Here is a 25325-nt window from a genome sequence, read left to right on the forward strand (position 1 = left end):
TTTGTGCATGTGTGTATATGTGTGTATTATCGTTTATCTGATAAGTTCTATCAGTCGATCTGTGGGTATTGAGCATTTATCTAGTCCTTTAGCTGTTCAATTTGATGTGTCCATTTAGTTTTTGATATTTAGTTGATTCTGTCGTATGGGAGACTTTTCTGATATCAGATACAAGATTTTTACAATACGAGAATGGTGTTATTTTTTGTGATTGTTCTAATGTCAAAAATGGTGTATTGGGAGATAAAAAACAGCAGTAAAAAATTGACTAGATTGGAATCGACCCCATTGTTATTTTTTTTATAAATAATGCAATAATAAGATTGAGAATTTTTAATTTGTCTAGAGTTTACCTCTGTGTTAATTAAAGGGACAAGAAACATTTTGAGATGGTAAAAAAAAATGTTTAACTTTGCGTAGCAAAAAAAAAAAAAAATGATACGTATACTTTCATGATCTATTTTGCTACCTTTTCCTGTAATTTAATTGTAATTGTAAATTTTGTTGGGCTTCCTGTGAGATTTGGAATGTCATACTCCACTATTCAAAGACCTAACCCTGCTGCAGTCACTGTATAAGCTTGTTTAGATATGTTCTTAATTGGCCTCTTTAGAGGAGCTAAAATAATTAGCTTTGAAATGGATACTGCAAAACAATATGGGCAAGATTACGTATGTCGCCAGCTTTTCCGGGCGACACCGCTTTTTACGCGGTTTTGGTATCACATATACAGCGCCGCATATAAATGCGGCGCGTATATTTACTCCCATAAGCTAACATAGGACCGCTTCGCAAATTGGTATCACATATTCAGCGCAAGGACTTACGCAGCGAAAATTGAGAAATTTTACTCCATTTTCACCTCAAACAAAGGGTGGTGTGAGTGCTAGTCAGAAAAGTCATTTTCACCTCGCCACGCATAGGCAGGCGCAGCAAGCCTTACACTGAAAATGTGAGCACCGTAACTCCCGTAACTACCTGAAAATATTACCTAACACCTAACTCATCTATCTACCTGTCAACAGCCAACCCCCACTGCAATAACTAATAAATATATTAACCCCTAATCCACATTGCATTAAACGTAATAAATGTATTAACCTCTAATCCGCCATTAACCCACATTGCAATAAACCTAATAAATGTATTAACCCTTAATCCACCATTAACCCACATCACAATAAACCTAATAAATGTGGGGGTCGGAGCCAACACCTGTAGCAGCAGGACATGTTCCTTCAGAGCTCCTGCTCATGGATCGAATATATAGCCATATTCAGCTTGATTAGGGACTTTCTACTATACTATGTCTCTTGATTGTGTCCTAGTGTTCAGGGCAAATGTCATATAACCCTGAAATAAGGCCTGTGACACTGCATTAACGCTAAGAACTTTCTGGCCTGACGAACTGCCTACATAGGATAAGCCGCCATCTTTGAGGCCTTATATACACTTTAGCTATCGCTGGCGGTTTTCCTCATTATCTCCTGCCGCACATGGACTCAGCCCTAAGATATTCCATGGAGCTGCACATTCAGTCCGCGCTGCGCAATCTACTACACTCCCTGGACACCCATCAACAATCTCTCATTACGGAGCTGAGAGCGGCTGTACGCCATAATAGTGGTCCACTGACTGCTTATGAGACCGAGAATTCCTCCAGACCCAGCGCTTCACCTATACCACAATGGAGAGGAGACATTCCTCTAGACCCAGAGGAAGTGAGTATCGTAGATGCCAAGAGTCCCGACCCTGCTCTCACAGACACGATAGATTACTGTGGGCAGCGTAACCTTCTACAGCTCAATGACTCTAAAGCTGAGTATGCACAGCATTACGGGGGACAGATTTACAGTCACTCTCCAAGAGCTTATGTAGTAGAAGCGGAGCTACTCCAGGATTCAGCTGTTTGGCAGGTTAGAGAGCTGAGCTCCATGGATAGGCTTGCCTCCGGTGTGCTGAGTAGTGATTCTAGCACAGAACCCTTAGTACTCAGGGTTCAGAATGTTAAGGTGTACCCACTGGCAGAAGACGCTGAAATCCCTAAGGTACTAGGGACTGACATCCGATCAATGGCAGATCCAAGAGAGAGCGGTGGATCGCTGCATAAGAATTATATTGGTGTACTGACATTAATCAATAAAAGAACTGGTGTCGGCTAAGGGATCAGCGGCATTGGTATGATGATACCTTTCAAGAATGAACACTGCCGTTCAGTAATTGACTTATGATGTATTTCAGGAAAAAAAAGCTTGCAAAGCAGTTGGTACTGTATGCTGAACTCTCAATTATTCATGTTATGGCCAATGTTGATTCTGTAGCTTGACGTCCCCAAATTAATGACTAGGAGTGCTTTTTTTTTTTTTTTACATAGCCCCTTGTAACAAGCCTGCAGTCTTTTTTGTCATACAGCTCTTTAATGGACTAAGCAAAATGTTTTGGCATGGGATGTTATGCTTAATCTTATATGGTTATATTATTTGTTATGCTTTAGTTCTAATATTGTTTACCCTTTACTTGCACAAACTGCTATGGTATTGGCTATGCTGAATATCCCAGTTCCTATCCCCCTAACTTGCTTACTTACCCGGGGTACTCATGTCACCTATTTTGCTCTTTACTAATATATGTTTTGGGTTGCCTGTGTTTCCTTGCTACTTGGATCGGTGGTACTAGGGTTGAGGGTGTATAATATGCTCTGGTGCATTTGGGAATGGAATTTCAGTTAGTCATTATGTATACATAATGTTACTTCAGCTCTTTAGAAACATACTAGTCTCTAGTACTTATTTATGATTCCCATTGCTCACAGTCTTTCTCTTGTTAAGTGTATCCAGTCCACGGATCATCCATTACTTATGGAATATATTCTCCTTCCCAACAGGAAGCTGCAAGAGTCCACCCACAGCAAAGCTGCTATATAGCTCCTCCCCTAACTGCCATATTCTGTCATTCTCTTGCAAGCCTCAACATAGATAGGAGGTTGTGAGAGTCTGTGGTGCTTTCTACTTAGTTTATTCTTCAATCAAAAGTTTGTTATTTTTAAATGGCACCGGAGTGTGCTGTTTATCTCAGGCAGTATTTGGAAGAAGAATCTGCCTGCGTTTTTCTATGATCTTAGCAGACGTAACTAAGATCCATTTGCTGTTCTCACACATTCTGAGGAGTGAGGTACTTCAGAGGGGGAATGGCGTGCAGGTTTTCCTGCAGATAAGGTATGTGCAGTAAAATATTTTTCTAGGAATGGAATTGACTAAGAAAATACTGCTGATACCGAAGTAATGTAAGTAAAGCCTTAAATGCAGCGATAGCGACTGGTATCAGGCTTATTAATAGAGATACATACTCTTGTAAAAATGTGTTTTAAAACGTTTGCTGGCATGTTTAATCGTTTTTTAACATATGTTTGGTGATAAAACTTATTGGGGCCTAAGTTTTTTCCACATGGCTGGCTTAAATTTTGCATAGAAACAGTTAACTGAAGCTTCCCACTGTTGGCTGTGGCAGTTTGTTGTGTCTGTTTTTAAAAACGCCTATGTCATTTTTTTTTTTTTTTATCTGTTTTTTGCATTAAGGGGTTAATCATCCATTTGCAAGTGGGTGCAATGATCTGTTACCTTATTACATGTACTGTAAAATTTCGTTTGTTTTACTGCCTTTTTTTCACTGTTTTTCAAATTTTGACAAAATTTGTTTCTCTTAAAGGCACAGTAACGTTTTATATATTTGCTTGTTAACTTGATTTAAAGTGTTTTCCAAGCTTACTAGTCTCATTATTAGTCTGTTCTAACATGTCTGACATAGAGGAAGCTCTGTGTTCATTATGTTTTAAAGCCATGGTGGAACCCCATCTTAGAATGTGTACCAGATGTACTGATTTCATGTTAAACAATAAAGATAATTTTTTGTCTTTAAAAACATTATCACCAGAGGATTCTGTCGTGGGGGTAGTTATGCCGACTAACTCTCCCCACGTGTCAGACCTTTTGACTCCCGCTTTAGGGACTCACGCTCAAATGGCGCCAAGTACATCAAGGGCACCCATAGCGTTTCTTTTACCAGGGGATTCTGTCGAGGGGAAAGTTATGCCGACTAACTCTCCCCACGTGTCAGACCCTTCGACTCGCGCTTCAGGGACTCACGCTCAAATGGCGCCAAGTACATCAAGGGCGCCCATAGCGTTTATTTTACAAGACATGGCAAAGGTGGTGAATAATATTCTGGCAGCAGTATTAGTCAGACTACCTGAAATTAAAGGAAAGCAGTTAGCTCTGGGGGTTGATACAGAGCATACAGACGCTTTAAGAACCATGTATGATACTACCTCACAATATGCTTAGTCTGTGGGTGATTTTTTTTTGACTCAGGGAAGATGATTTAACCTGATTCTGATATTTCTACATTTAAAATTTATGCTTGAGAACCTCCACTTGTTGCTCAGGGAGGCTTTGGCTGCTCTGAATGAATGTGTACAATCGCAGGGCCAGAGAAATTGTGTAGACTGGATAAATAATATGCAGTACCGGTGTGTACTGATGTTTTTCCAATACCTAAAGAGGTTTACTAAATTTTTTTTAATAAGGAATGGGATAGACCAGGTGTGCCGTTCTCTTCCCCTCCTATTTTTTAGAAGAATGTTTTCTAATAGTTACCACCACACGGGACTTCTGGCAGACAGTTCCTAAGGTGGAGAGAAGAGTTTCTACTCTAGCTAAGCGTACCACTACCTCTGACGAGGACAGTTGTGCTTTTTAGATCCAATGGATAAAAAATGTTTATTCAACAGGGTTTTATCCTGCAGCCCCTTGCATACATTGCTTCTGTCACTGCTGCTGCGGCGTTCTGGGTTGAGTCTCTTGATGAGGCTTTACAGTTAAGCGACTCCATTGGATGAATATATTTGACAAGCTTATGCTAGCCAATTCCTTTGTTTTCTGATGCCTTGTTCATTTGACTAGACTAACGGCTAAGAATACTGTTTTTTACTATTCTGGCGCGCAGAGCGCTATGGCTTATATCATGGTCAGCTGTCGTGACTTTAATAAATAAGCTACTTAACTTCCCTTCAAGGGGCAGACCCTATTCGGGCCTGGTTTGAAGGAGATTATTGCTTATATCACTGGAGGAAAAGGTCATGCCCTTCCTCAGGATAGGTCTAAATCAAGGGCAAAAAAAAAAAAATCTAATTTTCGTACCTTTTAAAAACTTCAGGGCAGGTGTGGCATCCTCTTCCTCTAAGGCAAAACAAGAGGGAATTTTTGCTCAGTCCAAGGCGGTCTGGAGACAATCGGACCTGGAACAAAGATAAGCAGGCCAAGGAGCCTGCTGCTGCCTCTAAGGCAGCATGAAGGAATGGACCCCTATCCGGTAACGGATCCTATAGGGGGCAGACTTTCATTCTTTGCCCAGGCGTGGGCAAGAGATGCCCAGGATCCCTAGGCATTGGAATTTATATCCCAGAGATATCTTCTGGATTTCAAAGATTCCCCCCCCAAAAAAGGGGAGATTTCGCCTTTCACAATTATCTGCAAACCAGATAAAGAAGGAGGCATTCTTACATTGTGTACGAGATCCATCCAGTTCCAAGAGAGGAACAGGGACAGAGTTTTTACTCAAATCTGTTTGTGGTTCCCAAGGAGAGGGAACCTTCAGACCTATTTTGGATCTAAAGATCTTAAACAAATTCCTCAGAATTCCGTCATTTAAGATGGAAACTATTCGTACCATCTTAACTATGATCCAGGAGAGTCAATAGAGGACTACAATGGATTTGAAGGATGCTTATCCTCACATTGTGATGCATAAAGATCACCATCGTTTTTCAGGTTTGCCTTTCTAGACAGGCATTACCAGTTTGTAGCTCTTTCCTTTGGGATATCTACAGCCCCAAGAATCTTTATGGAGGTTCTGGGGTCGCTTTGGCGGTCCTTAGACCGCGGGGCATAGAAGTGGCCCCTTATTTAGACGACATCCTGATACAGGCGTCAAACATCCAAATTGCCCAGTCTCATACGGACGTAGTACTGGCATTTCTGAGATCACATGGGTGGAAAGTGAACAAGGAAAGAGTTCTCTATCCCCAATCTCAAGGGTTTCCCTCCTAGGGACTCTGATAGATTCTGTAGAAATGAAAATTTACCTGACGGAGTCCAGGTTGTCAAAGTTTCTAAATTTCTGCCGTGTTTTTTTCATCCCATCCGCGCCCTTCGGTGGCTCAGTACATGAATGAAATCGGCTTAATGGTAGCGGCAAGGGACATAGTACCGTTTGCACGTCTACATTTCAGACCGCTGCAACTATGCATGCTCAGTCAGAGGAACGGGGATTACACAGATTTGTCCCCCTGTTAAACCTGGACCAAGAGACCAGAGATTCTCTTCTCTGGTGACTATGTCGGGTCCATCTGTCCAAGGGTATGACCTTCCGCAGGTCAGATGGGACAATTGTTACAATAGATGCCAGCCTTTTAGGTTGGGATGCAGTCTGGAACTCCCTGAAGGCTCAGGGATAGTGGACTTAGGAGGAGACCCTCCTTCTAATAAATATTCTGGAACTGGGAGTGATATTCCATGCTCTTCAGACTTGGCCTCAGTTAGCAACTCTGAGGTACATCATACTCAGTCGGACAATATACACGACTGTGGCTTACATCAGCCATCAAGGGGGAACAGAAGTTCCCTAGCGATGTTAGAAGTCTTACAATAATTCACTGGACAGAGACTCACTCTTGTCTATCAGCTATCCATATCCCAGGTGTTGAGAACTGGGAGGTGGATTTTCTAAGTCGTCAGACTTTTCTTCCGGGGGAGTGGGATTTCCTCCGGAGGTCAAGACCAAGCAGGAGAGGGCTTTGGTGTTTTTGACAGCGCCTGCGTAGCCACGCAGGACCTGGTATGCAGATCTGGTGGACATGTCATCCTTTCCATCACGGTCTCTGCTTCTGAGACAGGTCCCTCTACCTCAGGGTCCTTTCAACCATCTAAATAGAATCAATCTGAGATGGACTGCCTGGAGACTGAACGCTTGATGTTATCAAAGCATGGCTTCTCCGAGTCAGTCATTGATACCTTAATACAGACATGAAAGCCTGTCTCTAGGAAAATTGAACATAGATATGGTGTAAATATCTGATTGTTATGAATCCAAGGGTTACTCATGGAGTAAAGTCTGGATTCCCAGGATATTATCTTTTCTCCAAGATGTTTTTGAGAAAAGGGTTGTCAGCTAATTCCTTAAAAGGGGACAGATTTTTACTCTGTCTATTTTTTTGCACAAGCGTCTGGCAGGTATTCTAGACGTTCAGGCATTTGGTCAGGCTTTGGTTAGATCCAAGCCTGTGTTTAAAACTGTTGCTCCGCCATGGAGCTTAAACCTGATTCTTAAGGTTCTTCAAGAAGTTCCGTTTGAACCTTTTTTGTTCCATAGATATCAATCTTTATCTTGGAAAGTTCCTTTTGGGTAGCTAATTCCTCGACTCGTAGAGTCTCCAAGTTATCTGTGTTACAATGTGATTCTCCTTATCTGGTCCTTCGTACGGATAAGGTAGTCCTGCGTACCAACCTGGGTTTTTTCCTAAGGTGGTATCTAACAAGTACATCACTCAAGAGATAGTTGTTCCATGCTTGTATCCTAATCCTTCCTCAAAGAAGGAACGTCTATTACACAATATTGGACGTGGTTTGTGCTTTAAAGTTTTACTTACAAGCTACTACAGTTTTCATCAACCGTTCACCTTGTTTGTTGTCTATTCTGGACAGAGGAGAGGTCAAAAGACTTCAGCAGCCTCTCTGTCTTTTTGGTTAAAAAGCATAATTCATTTAGCTTATGAGACTGCTGGACAGCAGCCTCCTGAAGGGATTACAGCTCATTCTACTAGAGCTGTGGTTTTCACTTGGGCCTTTTTTAAATGTGGCTTCTGTTGAACAGATTTACAAGACGGAGTCTTGGTCTGCGCTTCATACTTTTCAAATTTAACAAATTTGATACCTTGCTTCTTCGGAGGCTATTTTTGGGAGAAAGGGTTTTTTTACAGGCAGTGGTAACTTCCGTTTAAGTACCTGCCTTGTCCCTCCCATCATCCGTGTACTTTAGCTTTGGTATTGGTATTCCATAAGTAATGGATGATCCGTGGACTGGATACACTTAACAAGAGAAAACATAATTTATGCTTACCTGATAAATTTATTTCTCTTGTAGTGTATCCAGTCCACGGCCCGCCCTGTCACTTTAAGGCAGGTAATTTTTTCATTTGAACTACAGTCACCACTGCACCCTATGGTTTTTCCTTTCTCTGCATGTTTTCGGTCGAATGACTGAATATGGCAGTTAGGGGAGGAGCTATATAGCAGCTTTGCTGTGGGTGGACTCTTGCAGCTTCCTGTTGGGAAGGAGAATATATTCCATAAGTAATGGATGATCCGTGGACTGGATACACTACAAGAGAAATAAATTTATCAGGTAAGCATAAATTATGTTTTTTCTAAGTTTACACCCAAACTGGTTCTATAGTATCCATCTTATGACCCTTATGATAACTTGAACATATCACTTGTCAATTCAGCAATATTTCTTGATACTCTTAGCTTGCCCTACTATGAATGTTGATGTTTAATTCTCCCTTGTTTTGACACCCCTATTATAGTTACAGCAACGCGGCCTCTTCACCATGATTCCCATTTGCATTACCTTGTCCAACACAGTTTAGTGCTATTATTTATTACTACAGGTTTACTCACATTTTATAATTTAATTTGTTATGCAGTTTTCAGGGACACATCAGGGTAAAACCACTTACCATCTACCTTAAACTTTAGATGTATATTCTATGCTAAAGTCATAGCCTTTTGTTAGCATCACACATGTGAAATATTTAGTATTTTCTACAACTATTATTTTTTATTTTTTTTCTGTGCATGGTGGGAAACTCCCTTATGGTGTTACTATAGTATCATTATAGGTCTTAGTCCAGTTCTTCCACAAACAATATAGGTTTAGCCTCTAGTATTCAAGCATGATGCAAGTCAGTTCTACTGGGATACTCCTATTTATAGAACTTCTCATCTGCTTCTTAAACTGGCTCTGAATGATTCTTATTATAATTTCACATTACATGAGTGGTTCTTATGTTTTATTGTTGGTACTCTTAGTTAGGGAATCCTATAGTGTGCAAGCTGTAGTGTATAGGATGCATAGACAGGTGCTTATAATCATTCTGATAATTTAAATATAATACCCTATTTTTATGCTATGTATGACTGAACCCCTTATGAAAATAGAAAAAATAGGGTAGGTATCTCCCCTCATCCTTTCCCACTCTGTGTATCAGGGTGGGTCATACCCAATATACCTTTTCCATCTGTGTCCAGTGGTGACAACCGTCCCTGAGGGGAGATACAAACAACATCCCTTACTCATAGTGGTTTTTAACATGAATGTCATAACCTTGTAAAATAAGCGGCCCTATATTATTTCACATCTAGGATGCACCTATCTGTACAATAGCTCATCGGCTATGCTAGTTCCCAAGCATTCTGTCTCTATTATTTCATGTTTGTGATATATATACAGAGCAGATTCCTATCTCAGGGCCATTTATTTAGCGTTGCTTATATGTACCATGGTTAACCTCACCACGCATCATATAGACCAAGTACAGTAGTTGTGCTTTTTGCAATTTAGTTATAGTAACAAGTACAACACTCTGCCCTCTAGTGTAAGAGTACAGCTTTGATACAGTAACTGGTCTAATATAGTACCTCCAGTACATAGTTAAAGCTTAGGTATAATAACAAGTTTAGTTCAGGGCCCCCTAGTGTATATAGGTACCATTTGTGTATAGTAATAAGTCTAATACAGTGTCTCCAGTTTATAAGTTCAGTCTGTGTATAGAATAGTAGCTAGTATAATACAATGCCGCTGGTATATAGGGTCAGCTTGTGTACAGCAACAAGTATAATTCAGAGCCTATAGTATAAAGATACAGCTTATGTATAGTACCAAGTCCACTACAATGTCTTTAGTTTGTAGATGCGCCCTCTTGCGTATAAGTATAGCTTGGGTATTGTACCGAGTCTAACAAGGTGCCTTTAACCTATAGGTACAGTTTGGATATAGAAATACATGTAATACAGTACCTCTAATACATGGGCACAGCGTGTATATAGTAACAAGTTTCATAAAGAACCTCTAGTAATTAGGTACAACTTGTGTATATTAATAAGTATAATACAGTTTAACATAGTGCTTCTAGTACTTACTGGCCACAGCACTGTTGATATTCAATCTACTTATTAGAGCTCTTCTAACTTCTAAGCTTCATGACCCTGTTTCCACCTCTCCAGCATCCTAGCTGGCTCCGCCCCCCTTTCCCCTCCACTACGAGCGGCTCTTGCCCGCTGCATTCCCCTCCCCACATACATTCAGGCCTAAATGAGGCCAGACAAAAGCCAACTCCCTACCTCTTTCCACTTTTAGTCTATAGCGTACCTTTTATCTTGGGGTAGGGATCATTAGTTATATAATCTAAAATCGAGGTTTTATTGTTATATGCTTCAGTCACTTGTTTTTCCTATATATTGTTTCACTTTCTATGTTCATGGTGTCGGAGGTGGTGCTATAATTCATGTCAATTACTATTCTTCTGTTCTAGATCTTGATATATTCCATAACACTAGCTTTTATTTTTATGTATATATATATATTGCATCACTTCTGGTTGGATATCGCGAAAACAATTACTACACTAGTGCACCAATGTTTCAGCCCATGTCTATTTGCCATGTGAAAATTGTAAAAGTGTCTTTATTATCTCAGATCCGTGCCTGGACATATTTCCTATTCTATTGTTGTTACTTACTACCTCAATAAAAATTATTTAATAAAAAAACAAAAACCTAATAAATGTATTAACCCCTAATCCGCCATTAACCCACATCACAATAAACCTAATACAACTATTAACCCCTAATCCGCCATTAACATACATCGCAATAAACCTAATAAAACCATTAACCCACAACGCAATAAACCTAATAAAACTATTAACCCCATAATCCGCCAAACCCACACAACACAATAGTCCTAATAAATCTATTAACCCCTTATCCGCCAAACCTCCACAACGCAATCAACTAAATTACTAAACCCCCTAATCTAACACCCCCTAAATTAACCCCAATTACCTAAATTAAAAAATACTAAGTTACAATTAAAGTAAAACATTACTTAAAAATAAAAAAAAATAAGATTAAAGTGATGGTAAATATAATACTTGTATTTTACGCCATTCGATGTAACATTTAAAAATAATATGTTTCATTCATGAAAATACACAAATTTAAAACTTACTGTAGTAATTTACATATAACAACTTTTTTGCTACTGCATGCTCCGGCCGCCCCGACACTAATACCTTTTTTTTCTGACTTTTTTGCTGTTGCCCAATGAAAATCATTGCATGTTCCTATGTTAAAAAAGCAACACTGGATCTTTTGTGTATGATGTTGGTAACGCATGCGCAAAAGATCCTGTTTTTTTTTTTTACATTGAAACATGGCAAAATGCCACAATTTTCATTGGACAATAGCGAAAACTTCAGGGGGAAAAAAAGATCTTAGTGTTTGGGCTGCCAGAGCGTACAGTAGCAAAGAAGCGGTTATATGTAAATTACTATAGTAAGTTTTAAATTTGTGTATTTTCATGAATGAAACTTATATTATTTTGAAATGTTACATCAAATGGCACAAAATAAAAGTATTTAATTTACCATCACTTTAAATTAATCTAAGATTACAAAAATAAAAAAGTCTAACATTACATAAAATAATAAACCAAATGATCAAAAATAAAACAAATTAAACCTAATTCCTATGAAATTTAAAAAGCCTCTTCAAAATAAAAACACCCCCTAACCTAATACTAAACTACCAATAGCCCTTAAAAGGGCCTCTTGTGGGGCATTGCCCTAAGTTAAACAGCTCTTTTACCTTAAAAAATACTAAGCCCCCCCTAACAGTAAAACCCCCACCCACCAAATCCCCCAAAATAAAAAACCTAACACAAAAAAATCCTAAACTACCCATTGCCCCTAAAGGGGCATTTGTATGGGCATTGGCCTTTTATAGGGCATTCAGCTCTTTTAAGAGTGCCCAATAAATCCCTAATCTAAAAAAAAAAAAAGCCTAAGTCTAACCCCCAAATAGGTACTCACCGTTCCTGAAGTCCGGCGGAGAAGGTCCTGTTCCAGGCGGTGAAGTCTTCTTTCAAGCGGCCGACATCTTCTTCCAAATGGGGACCTCTTCTTTCTTCATCCAGGACCAAGCCGGCGCGGAGAGGAGATGAGCGTGGAGCAAGACCGATGACCGTAGAACCATGGAGAGTGAAGGATCCTCTTTGTATGATCGCTGCCGTACACTGAATAGTGAATTCAAGGTACGCGTTTAAATATGGCGCCCCTTGCATTCCTATTGGCTGTTTTGATTCTTTACATTCAAATCAGCCAATAGGATGAGAGCTACTGAAATCTTATTGGCTGATTTGAACAGAAGAAGTAATAGAAGTAAACTTGAAAGTTGTTTAAAATTGTATGCTCTACCTAAATCATTAAAAACAATTGGGGTTTCATGTCTCTTTAATGTAGTGCAAAGCCTCTTGAAAACTACATGATAACCAGGTTTTTTATGGTTTTCAAATGGGCTGGAATGACCTTAAAGGGAAATTAAATAAAAAAATGTATGATTCAGATAGAGAATACAATTTTAAACAACTTTCTCTTGAAATCCTTGTTAAAAAGCATACATAGGTAAGCTCAGGAGGTGCTGATTGGTGGTTGCTCATTTATGCCTCATGTTACTGGCTCACCCATGTGCATTGCCGTTTCTACAACAAATGATACCAAGAGAATATAGCAAATTAAATAATAGAAGTAAATTGGAAAGTTTTTTAAAATGGTATGCTCTGTCTAAATCATGAAAGAAAAATGTTGGGTTTCATGAACCTATAAATTTTAACGCCCACTAAAATCTCATCTATAGGCTTGGATTATACTTCTTTTCTTATAATTGTGACAGAAAATCATTAATGACTGGTACTGGCAATGCATTACTGGTCCGGCACTGGACATGACCATATATATGCTGCATAACTGCCAATCATTAATTAGGATGGTGAATGTACTGCCGCTTCAGAACTGATTTGAACTATGTACTTACCCCTTTGCAGAGGTTATGTACATAGATTTTTTAACCTATAGTGTACTAATAAAATTCAGCATATTCATTTTTTTTCTTCTGTATATCTCATTAAGCCCAGAAACATATTTATTAAAGTCAAGCAACACCATTTTTTAAAGTGTTTTTTTTTTTATTTATAAAATCAATACGACCTTTAAAAAAATTATTTTTTAACTTTTAATGAATTGGTTTGAACCTTTTTTTTATCTACATGACTTATTGTTTGACTCAAATATGAAATGAAAAGCCAAAAAAATCTTGTTGAGTGATTGAATTTACGATTGTCATATTTGGTTAGAAAACAGTTATTTCAGACAGTCTACAGCTCTTCAGAAGAGAAATGGACTAATTTCCCACAAACTCTAGGTGACCTTATAAAATATTGGGTATTTTACATGCAGCGAAGTATAAATGTGACCTCCATTTATCTTTGATATTATAAATATTTTTAGTGATTTAATGTATTCATTGCTTCCGTTGCTGTCAGGGAAATGAAGAAATACATTTCAGTAGCACTTTACAGAATGCACTTCTCCTCAGTCACTGTATTAAATATGTGCTGATAGTATTCACCCCGTGCAAAATAAATCACCATGTTTTCCCAGTTATTTCACCCATGGCTTAACTTTATAATTATGACAAATACTGCTGGTGTTTTCCAAACCGCACAGAAATCAGTATGCTTACTTGCTTAGTTCTTTTATTTGTTTTTCCCAGCGCCCCCATCCGTACTTAGGTAAATGGATTAATTATACATAGTTGACAATCTTATACCCATGGGAGCCCAGAATGATGATGAAAGGTTAAATATTGTTTAATGTATATTGTACCAAATGTGCTGTCACTGTGTTATTGACAAAACAAAGAAGCAAAATCTAATTAACCTCTTATAAATTAAATAGTTATATCAAAGGTTTATTGGGATGGGTAGATTGCACAATATTGCAGGGGTGACACATAACAAAATAGGATTTAAAATAAATAACATTTCATATACTACAAGTACTTGTTAATGTAGTTAAAAATTAACCATTTTCTTTTAAAAAATAATTTTAATATGGCATCTTTATATATATATATATATATATATATATATATATATATATATATATATATATATATATATATATATATATATATATAGATTGTTTTTTACTGTTTTGGTGGCTTGTGGCTGACCAATGTCAGTCAAGTACAAAAGAGTTGGAAATCTATATCTAGTTTCCTGTTGACAGAATTGTCAGAGTTCCAACTTTATAACAAGTAGACTAATCAATGTATTAAAGAAACACAATGAAATATCATATTGCGAAGCAAAAATATATAGTGCTCTCTTCTTTATTCTCTACATATTATCTTTCATCCTTACATTCTGTAGTCTCTCACTCATCACTTCCTGTTAGAAATGCCCCTTTTTCCATCTTACCTTCATGCACCTAAAATTTCTATAATGTTGTTCTACTGGTCCTTGATCCACTTCCATTCTTAGCCTACACATATAGTTCCACCTGTTAAGGTTCTTTGCCATCCCCCTAATGTACATATGTCCTTGCTTATTATTCTGTATGAAGGCACTAAATAACTAAAATGGGATACACAAAAATATTAGTAAAAAAGTCATCTAAACTGTTCTAATAGATAATCTAATGTACAGATTACATAGTAACTTTCCCACTATAAGGGCCATTTAAGTGAGTGCTTTCTGTTGCCTGTTTTTAACAGTGTCATACACAGTTTTAAGAATTGTGAGAATGTTTTTCCAAATAGTTTATTATGGTGTGGGTTGAAATTCAGTGCACGTAAAATAATTTCATGTTTAGCATGTATGAGAATAGTCCTTGTGATATTTTAACGTATTTGTCTTTTTAAGTCATTTTAGAGCAAATCTGTGTGGTACTGTTTATATAAAAGATAATGGGCTATCGTATCTAACTTGCACTCATAGTACAAGTTGAAAGTAAACGTGACCTCACAAGTTAACAAATGCAAAAGAAAACCTTGTGTAAAGGGTTAAGGCTAGATAAAAAATTGAACCAAACACAACATAAATACATTAAAATAAAGTGTTTCACTCATATGTATACTATCTAATAAAAATATTCATATGTGTTTTAATTAAAAAGTTTTATAAGGGGTATATGGTATATGACAAGGTGTTTGAATGGAAAAGGCTATAATATATATATATATATCTATACTATAATCGCGTTTGTAACGCATCCTCAAAGGAATGTTGGCTGCGCGAGCCTGCCAAAAGAATGTTGGCTGCACACGCAGCCTAAAGAATCCACCTGGATGCAGCATAGGCAAACTGAAGCCTTAAAAAAAAAAAAAACACGCAACCGCACGAAATAACTAAAAAACACGTAACTGCCCGCAAGAAATAAAAATAAAAACACGCAACCGCCCGCACGAAGTATAAAACAAAAAACCTCCTCCACAAAGTATTAACAAACACCTAAACCGTCAAACCCCTCATTGCAAAACAATAAAGTAAATAACGCCTAACCCGCATATACCGTAATTAAAATATTAACCGCTTAACCGTCAACCACCCACATCACAATAAACCTAATTAACCTATTAACCCCTAAACCACCAAACCCCCCCATCGCAATAAACATAATTAACCTATTAACTCCTAAACCGCCAACCCAACAACGCAAATAAATAATTTAATTACTGAGCCCACTAACCTAACATGCCCAAAATTAACCCCAATACTTAGTCAAACTTAAATAAAACCTAACATTAAATTACAAAAAAAATCATCCACAATTATCAAAAATAAAAAAAATGTAAACCTAATCCCTATGAAAATAAAAAAGCCCCCCCCAAAATAAAAACACCTCCTAATCTAAATCTAAATCTAAATGGCCTTTTGTAGGGCATTGCCCTAAGTTAAACAGCTCTTTCACCTTTAAAAAATACTAAGTCCCCCCCTAACAGTAATCCCCCCACCCACCAAACCCAGCAAAATAAAAAAAACTAACACTAAAAAAAACTAAACTATCCATTGCCCCTCATGGGGCATTTGTATAGGCATTGCCCTTAAAAGGGCATTCAGATCTTTTACTGCCCAAAATAATCCTAATCTAAAATAAAACACCCCCCAAAAAAAGCCTAAACCTAACCCCCAAATAGGTACTCACTGCTCCTGAAGTCCGATGGAGAAGGTCTTCTTCCAGGCGACTCCATCATCTTCTATCTTCATCTTGAGCGAAGGTGGCGCTGAGCAGACATGCGGAGCTGTCTTCCCGATGCCTGGATCCTCAGCGGCGGTCCTTAACATCGGCGGTCCTCAGCGGCGTGGAGGCTCCTCTTCATGCGATCGTCCGTCGCACACTGATGATTGAATATTTATTGGGGTACCCTGCATTACTATTGGCTGAAATTTTAAAATCAGCCAATAGGATGAGAGCTACTGAAATCCTATTGGCTGATTTGAACAGCCAATAGGATTTCTTTAGCTCTAATCCTATTGGCTGATTTCAAAATTTCAGCCAATAGGAATGCAAGGTACCCCAAATTGATTGCGGTACCTTGCATTTAATCTTTAGTATACAACGGACATCGGATGAAGAGGAGCCTCCATGCCGCAGAGGACCACCACCGCTGCCGCTGAGGGACCGCCACCGTTGAAGACCGCCGCTGAGGAGCCACGCATCAGGGAAGACAGCTCCGCACCTCCACTCTGTGCCGCCAGTGAGGACCGCCGCTGGGGATCCACAGCTCCTCACCTCTGCTTTGCGCCGCCTTTGCTCCGGATAAAGATCTTCTCTGCCAGACTTCAGGAACGGTGAGTACCTATTTGGGGCTTAGTGTTAGGATTTTTTTTTTTTTTTAAGATTAGGTATTTAATGGGCAGTAAAAGAGCTGAATGCCATTTTAAGGGCAATGCCCATACAAATGCCCGTTTAGGGGCAATGGTAGTTTAGGTCTTTTTAGTGTTAGTTTTTTTATTTTGGGGGATTTGGTGGGTGTTTTTTTTTACTGTTAGGGGGTAATTGGTAATTTGTTAAGGTAAAAAAATCTGTTTAACTTAGGGCAATGCCCTACAAAAGCCATTTTAAGGGCTATTGGTAGTTTAGTAATAGATAAAGGGGTGTTTTTATTTTGGGGGGGGATTTTTTATTTTTATTAGGGTATTAGTTTAGGTTTACATTTTTTATTTTGGATAGCTTTGTTTATTTGTTTCTGTAATTTTAAATTTTTTATTTTTTGTAATTTTAGCTTTGGGGGTTGTAGTTTTTTTAAAATAGACTGCCCTCTGCCTTATTGCCTAGTACATATATATATATATATATATATATATATATATATATATATATATATATATATATATATATATATATATATATATATATATATATATATATATCTATATCTAAATATGTGTATGTATGTGTATATATACATGTGTATTTATGTGTTTATTTTGTGTATATATGTATACATATATACACACATAAACACACACACACACACACATATATATATATATATATATATATATATATATATATATATATATATATATATATACTTATTATCCCTTTCCACTGAAATACCTGAATATAAGAAAAATATTTTTTATTCATATTTAATATATTTTATTGTGTATATAGTGTGAATATCTTACATTATGATGTTCTTTACATAGGGCAAAAGGTTATTTGTATATCTAAATATTTATTTATACATATATATATATATTTATATATATACACACATTCAACGGCCACTTTATCAGGTACACCTAGCTAGTACCGGGTTGAACCCCCTTTTGCCTTCAGAACTGCCTTAATTCTTTGTGGCATAGATTCAACAAGGTGTTGGAAACATTCCTCAGACATTTTGGTCCATATTAACATGATTGCATCACGCAGTTGCTGCAGAATTGTCGGCTGCACATCCATAATGTGAATCTTCTGTTCCACCACATCCCAAAGGTGTTCTATTAGATTGAGATCTGGTGACTGTGGAGGCCATTGGAGTGCAGTGAACTCATTGCCATGTTCAAGAAACCAGTTTGAGATGATTTTAGATTTGTGACATGGTGCATTATCCTGCTGGAAGTAGCCATCAGAAGATGGGTACACTGTAGTCATAAAGGGATGGACATGGTCCTCAGACATTTTGGTCCATATTAACATGATTGCATCACGCAGTTGCTGCAGAATTGTCGGCTGCACATCCATAATGTGAATCTTCTGTTCCACCACATCCCAAAGGTGTTCTATTGGATTGAGATCTGGTGACTGTGGAGGCCATTGGAGTGCAGTGAACTCATTGCCATGTTCAAGAAACCAGTTTGAGATGATTTTAGATTTGTGACATGGTGCATTATCCTGCTGGAAGTAGCCATCAGAAGATGGGTACACTGTAGTCATAAAGGGATGGACATGGTCAGCAAGAATACTCAGGTAGGCCTTGGTGGTACTAAGGAGCCCAAAGTGTGCCAAGAAAATATCCCCCTCACCATTACACCACCACCACCACCAGCCTGAACCGTTGATACAAGGCAGGATGGATCAATGCTTTCATATTTTTTACGCCAAATTCTGACCCTACCATCTGAATGTTGCAGCTGAAATCGAAACTCATCAGACCAGGCAACTATTTTCCAATCTTCTGTTGTCCAATTTTGGTGAGTCTGTGCGAATTGTAGCCTTAGTTTCTTGTTCTTAGCTGACAGGAGTAGCACCCGGTGTGGTCTTCTGTTGCTGTAGCCCATCTGCTTCAAGGTTTGATGTGTTGTGTGTTCAGAGATGGTATTCTGTTGGTTGTAATGAGTGTTTTTTTGAGTTATTGCTGCCTTTCTATTATCTTGAACCAGTCTGCCCATTCTTCTCTGACCTCTGACATCAACAAGGCATTTTCATCCACACAACTGCCGCTCACTGGATATTTTCTCTTTTTCGGACCATTCTATGAAAACGTGGACTCCTTGCCCAGTGTGCTTAGATTACATTATAAGGGAAAAAGGGGAAGAAAGGACAAAAAGTGGGAATTTATAGCACTCACGACTACTAAGTTTGTATCTTACTGTTATTAATCAGTTAATAGATTGTGTTACTTATGGTATAAAATTCTTAAACTTTAATATATATACATTAAAAGTGATCAACATCACTTATCTCCTATTAGAGGAGATATCACAAAAGATAGATTCAAGATAAAATAATAATGCTCAATCGCTCATATGGGTGTACAGAAGCTCTGGGGTAAAAGCCTCCCTGTATTCCTGGCCGTAACAGGATACACGGCTTCAGGTGACAGAGGCGCACCCCCCACTACTTCTAACGTACACTAACCGATATGAGCCAAGTTGAAGTTAAAATCTAAGTTATTAACTGTGCAGTTAATAACTTTGATTTTAACTTCAACTTGGCTCATATCGGTTAGTGTACGTTAGAAGTACTGGGGGGTGCGCCTCTGTCACCTGAAGCCGTGTATCCTGTTACGGCCAGGAATACAGGGAGGCTTTTACCCCAGAGCTTCTGTACACCCATATGAGCGATTGATCATTATTATTTTATCTTGAATCTATCTTTTGTGATATCTCCTCTAATAGGAGATACGTGATGTTGATCACTTTTAATGTATATATATATATATTAAAGTTTAAGAATTTTATACCTTAAGTAACACAATCTATTAACTGATTAATAACAGTAAGATACAAACTTAGTAGTCGTGAGTGCTATAAATTCCCACTTTTTGTCCTTTCTTCCCCTTTTTCCCTTATAATGTAACTTATTAACTGGGAATAGCACCGAGGTCATCACCTCTTAGACTCCTAACTTTACATGACACTGTGCCAATATTAATTTCTTTTGCATCCCAGTGTGCTTAGAGCAATGTGGCTGCACCCCACTGACGAGGCCCATAGGAGGCTGAAACAATCGTCTGGGGTTTTCATGTTCCTTGTACAGAGGATAGTAATAGGACACCATATTCCTAGAGAGGTGCGCTGGTGTGAGATGAATATAAGCACTGGAAAGTTCAGGCCGCACTCTTGGTATAGCGAGGTGATAAAAAAAAATCCTGTTGGAACAGAAGAAAGAGGCGCCACATAGGATTGTATTGTCTGCACAGAGGACAAACTAAACACAGAGAGATACCCCCCTGAGGATGGCTACTCATAGAAGCAGTGGCAAAACCAGAGTGCCTAGCTGGGCAGTACAGGACCAACAGAGTTGCCAGACTCGAGGTGAAGCCCAGAACGTCAGACGTCAGGTCACGTGGTAAAGGAGACCAATCTCAGCAACCTATACATAGCCATAGGATTTTCTATTTATAATATATTTTATGTGATTGTATATATCTCATTTATACTTTACACTTTACATTTCCAGATTGCAGTAGGATGTTTTTATAATATAATCCTCAGGGTGTATCTCTCTGTGTTTCGTTTGTCCTCTGTGCACACAATACTATCCTATGTGGAGCCTCTTTCTTCTGTTCCAACAGGATTTTTTCTTGTTCAGAGGAAAATTGCCTGGTATTTCGGGGCTGGACTGACCTTACTTGGCGCTTCTCTCTCTCTCTCTCTCTCTCTATATATATATATATATAGTCAAAGAAAGAAGAGTTAGCCGAATTGCACCAAATTATTATAGCAGATAGTCAAAAGACTGTAACCTTTTAGGTCAATCCTGCCCCTTGACAATGCCCATAATTATTATTTTTATTATTATTATCTGGTATTTGTAAAGCGCCAACAGTTTCCGCAGTGCTATGAACTTATGTGGTATATAAAAAACGATTACAGGGATCAAATGGGGAGAGAGGGTCCTGCCAAGAGTTGCACTGTTGTAGTCAGCCTTATGAAGGTGAACTACAAACAGCTGGGCTCATAGGCTTACATGCTATGGGGTTTTAGGGGGTAGCAGTGGAGATAGGAAGTTTAGTGTAGGTTGTAAGCGTCCCTGAATAGTAGAGTCTCCAGGGAGCACTTGAAGTTTTTAAAACTAGGGGAGTTCTTGTGGAGCGAGGCAGAGAGTTCCATAAGATGGGAGCCAGTCTGGAGAAATCTTGTAGACGGGAATGTGAGGAGGTAACAAGAGAGGAGAAGAATAGGAGATCATGAGCGGAGCGAAGGGGACGGGAGAGTATCTGGAGACAAGGTCTGAGATGTAGGGGGTTAGCAATGCAATTGAGGGCTTTGTGTGTCAGATGAAGAGCGACGTGCAAGGAAGATGAGCCTGGCAGAGGCATACATTATGGATTGTAAGGGAGCCAGGCAGCATCTAGGGAGACCAGAGAGGATAGAGTTGCAGTAATGAAGGCGGAAAGCTAGAAGCAATTATGTTCGGTGAGGGTAACAGTTAAACCCTCCATGTTGTTTGTTAACCGGAGAAAGTAAAGCACAAGAGTGGTCGAGTAGCGGGTGCACTCACGGAGTAACGGGATGAAAAGGAGCTGATCGACGACAGCGGTATTGCAAGTAGGAACAAAAGCAAAGTCTACGATCTACAATCAAGGTAAGCACAGCAATAAAAGCTGCAGTCTCAACTTGCTTGAAACAAATAAGCAGAGAGGAACACTGTAAGCCTACCTGGAGAGGCCTATTTTGCATACAAGCTAAATTAAATTTGCATACACCTACGATTTAATTTAAAGCTGTGACTGCTGGAACTAGAACACCTGTAAGTTTTAATACCCGTGAGTGTTTCAAATAAACCTTGCCATAATCTCCCACTGAAGATTTTACAAAGTCAAGTTAAGGTGGAATAAATTAACAACTACATAATATGGGACTCTAATATCCGACTTCTTATGGAACTTTAACACCCTCTTTTTTTTCTCCCACTAATGTTGGGATTTTTTTCGGTATACCGATTAGTTTAAGTGGGCCCACACTGAATACTTTGTATTATATAATTGTGTTTTCTCCTGTAGCAATAAAGTATCGGCTTAGTATATATGTATTTAATCCTTATTGCAACATAGAGATAGTATAAACAATTGTTGAGTGTTTTAGGAGTGTAGGGAACTATAAGTTGGATTCTCTTCTGTCACTGGGAAACGATTAGGATAATTTTGATCTAATACTCTGGTGCCGGACAAGGGGTAACAAATGTGGGCTTAGACCTAACATTTTTTCTTTTTCATATACAATATATATATATACATTTTATCTCTATCTATCTATCTATCTATCTATCTATCTATCTATCTATCTATCTATCTATCTATCTATCTATCTATCTATCTATCTATCATCTTCATACAGATATAAATAAAGGCAGGGGTTGAAAAATTTGCCCAAGAGCTAGTGGTCCCTTGAAATTTCTTAGTAATCCACTTTTCCAACTTCAAACTTTCACAGTGTCATACATAAACTTGTAATATGCAGCTATACACTTTTTATTATACATTTGTATTAGGAGTGAAACACTTTGTATATATTTATAAACTTATTAATAATATAAACTTATTCTGTCACCTAAAAAGAGATGTTTCTTCTTCAGATGCCATCAAGCTGAGGCAAGAAAATAGACAGGTTCACAGTCAGTCATGGAGAGACAGACATAAACACACCCCTCACAGACACACACCCATCACAGACACACACTCCACACAAACACACTACACACACACACTCAGAAAGACAAGGCTAAACACACAAAAACACATGGAAAAAGACACAGACAGACCCACAAAACACATATATACAATCTCCCACACAAAAAAGTCAGTGCCAGACACACACACACACATGGACAGATTAACTCAAACAAACACACACATGCAAGGATAGATAGAGACATAAACACACTGAAACACACAAAGGCAGGGGCCACACACACTAACGCCTGCAGGGAAAGACAGACACACACATACACAAATTTACACTCACACGTACTAAGGCAGTGTTAGACACACTCATGCACAAACCCCCAAACACACAAATGAAGGCCACACAAATACACACACAAACACTACACACACACAAAGACAGGGCCATATACTCACACACATGTAAAAAGACACACACAAACACATGAACACAATCTCACACACAAAAAGTCAGGGCCAGACACACACATCCTATATGCAGTCAAAGCCCAATAAGATAGAATATATTTGCTTTGAACAAGTGCTAACAGAAGCTTCTGCAAATTGGCACCTATACCAATAGTTATTTCACACTATCCAATGTCTGAGTTTAGTAATGTCCATATAATAGTAACTACATTAACCCCTACCTGTTTAGCGCTACATGCACTGAAATACAGGCTAAATGTGAGGGTAGTATATAATCATCAGTTTATAGACTGTTGAATTTTAGCCCCAAGATTTAAACACACAACAAGCAACAAGGATAAAGAGAGAGAGATATTTTTCTCCAGATGCTGAACATAATGGGCCCGATCCGATATGCAGCGTCGCCCGCAAAAGCCAGCAATGCCAAATATTGCGCTGGTTTGGTATCCTATATACGGCGTAACATAGAAGTTACGCTCATATATTCTGCCTTCGTCCGTAGTTTTTTGGCCCATAGACAGGTATACCAAACCCGCGCAGTTTGGTATCCAATATACAGCGTAAGGACTTACGTGGTGAAAATTGAGAAATCTTACTCTATTTTCACCTCGCCACAAATTGCAGACGTAGTAAGCCTTATGCTGAGTATTGGAGCCCCGTAACTCCCTAAACTGCCTGCAAAATAAAACCTAACACCTAACGCATGCGCAATGTCTATCTACCTGTCAACCGCAATCCCTAATAAAGTGTTTAACCCCTAAACCGCCACTCCCGAACCCCGCCGCGACCTACATTAAATGTCTAACCCCCTAATGTGATCCCCCTACACCGCTGCCACCTACATTAAAATTATTTCCCCCTAATGTAATCACCCTACACCGCCGCCATCTATATTAAAATTATTACCCCCTAATGTGAGCCCCCTACCCCGCCGCCACCTATTTTAACTACATTACCCCCTAATCTAATCCCCCTACCCCGCCGCCACCTATTTTAAAATGATTAACCGCTAATCTAATCCCCCTACCCCGCCGCCACCTATTTTAAAATGATTAACCCCTAATCTAATCCCCCTACCCCTAATCTAATCCCCCTACCCCGCCGCCACCTATTTTAAAATGATTAACCGCTAATCTAATCCCCCTACCCCGCCGCCACCTATTTTAAAATGATTAACCCCTAATCTAATCCCCCTACCCCGCCGCCACCTATTTTAAAATGATTAACCCCTAATCTAATCCCCCTACACCTCCGCCACCTATAATAAATGTATTACCCCCTAAAATACTAAAATGTCCCTACCCTAAACTAAATTAGAAATAGCCCTGAAAAGGGCCTTTTGCGTGGCATTGCCCCAAAGTAAGCAGCTCTATTACCAGCCCTTAAAAGGGCCTTTTGCGGGGCATTGCCCCAAAGTAACCAGCTCTTTTACCAGCCCTTAAAAGGGCCTTTTGCGGGGGATTGCCCCAAAGTAACCAGCTCTATTACCAGGCTTTAAAAGGGCCTTTTGCGGGGCATTGTCACAAAGTAACCAGCTCTTTTACCTGTAATCTGAACCCCCTACACCGCCGCCACCTATATTAAATATATTAACCCCAAATCTAATCCCCCTACACCGCCGCCACATAAATGAAATATATTAACCCCTAATCTAATCCCCCTACACCGCCGCCACCTATATTAAATATATTAACCCCTAATCTGACCCCCCTACACCGCCGCCACCTATATTAACTATATTAACCCTAATTATATTAGGGTTAATATAGTTAATATAGTTATTATATTATATATATATTAACTATATTAACCCTATCTAACCCTAACACCCCTAACTTAATTATTATTGCAATAAATCTAAATAATATTAATCTTATTAACTAAAATATTCCTATTTAAAACTAAATACTTACCTATAAAATAAACTTTAAGATAGCTACAATATAATTAATAATTACATTGTAGCTATTTTAGGGTTTATATTTATTTTACAGGTAACTTGGTATTTATTTTAACTAGGTACAATAGCTATTAAATAGTTAATAACTATTTAATAGCTATCTAGTTAAAATAATTACCAATTTACCTGTAAAATAAATC

Source organism: Bombina bombina, chromosome 2 (assembly GCF_027579735.1).
Source record: "Bombina bombina isolate aBomBom1 chromosome 2, aBomBom1.pri, whole genome shotgun sequence".
Lineage (NCBI taxonomy): Eukaryota > Metazoa > Chordata > Amphibia > Anura > Bombinatoridae > Bombina > Bombina bombina.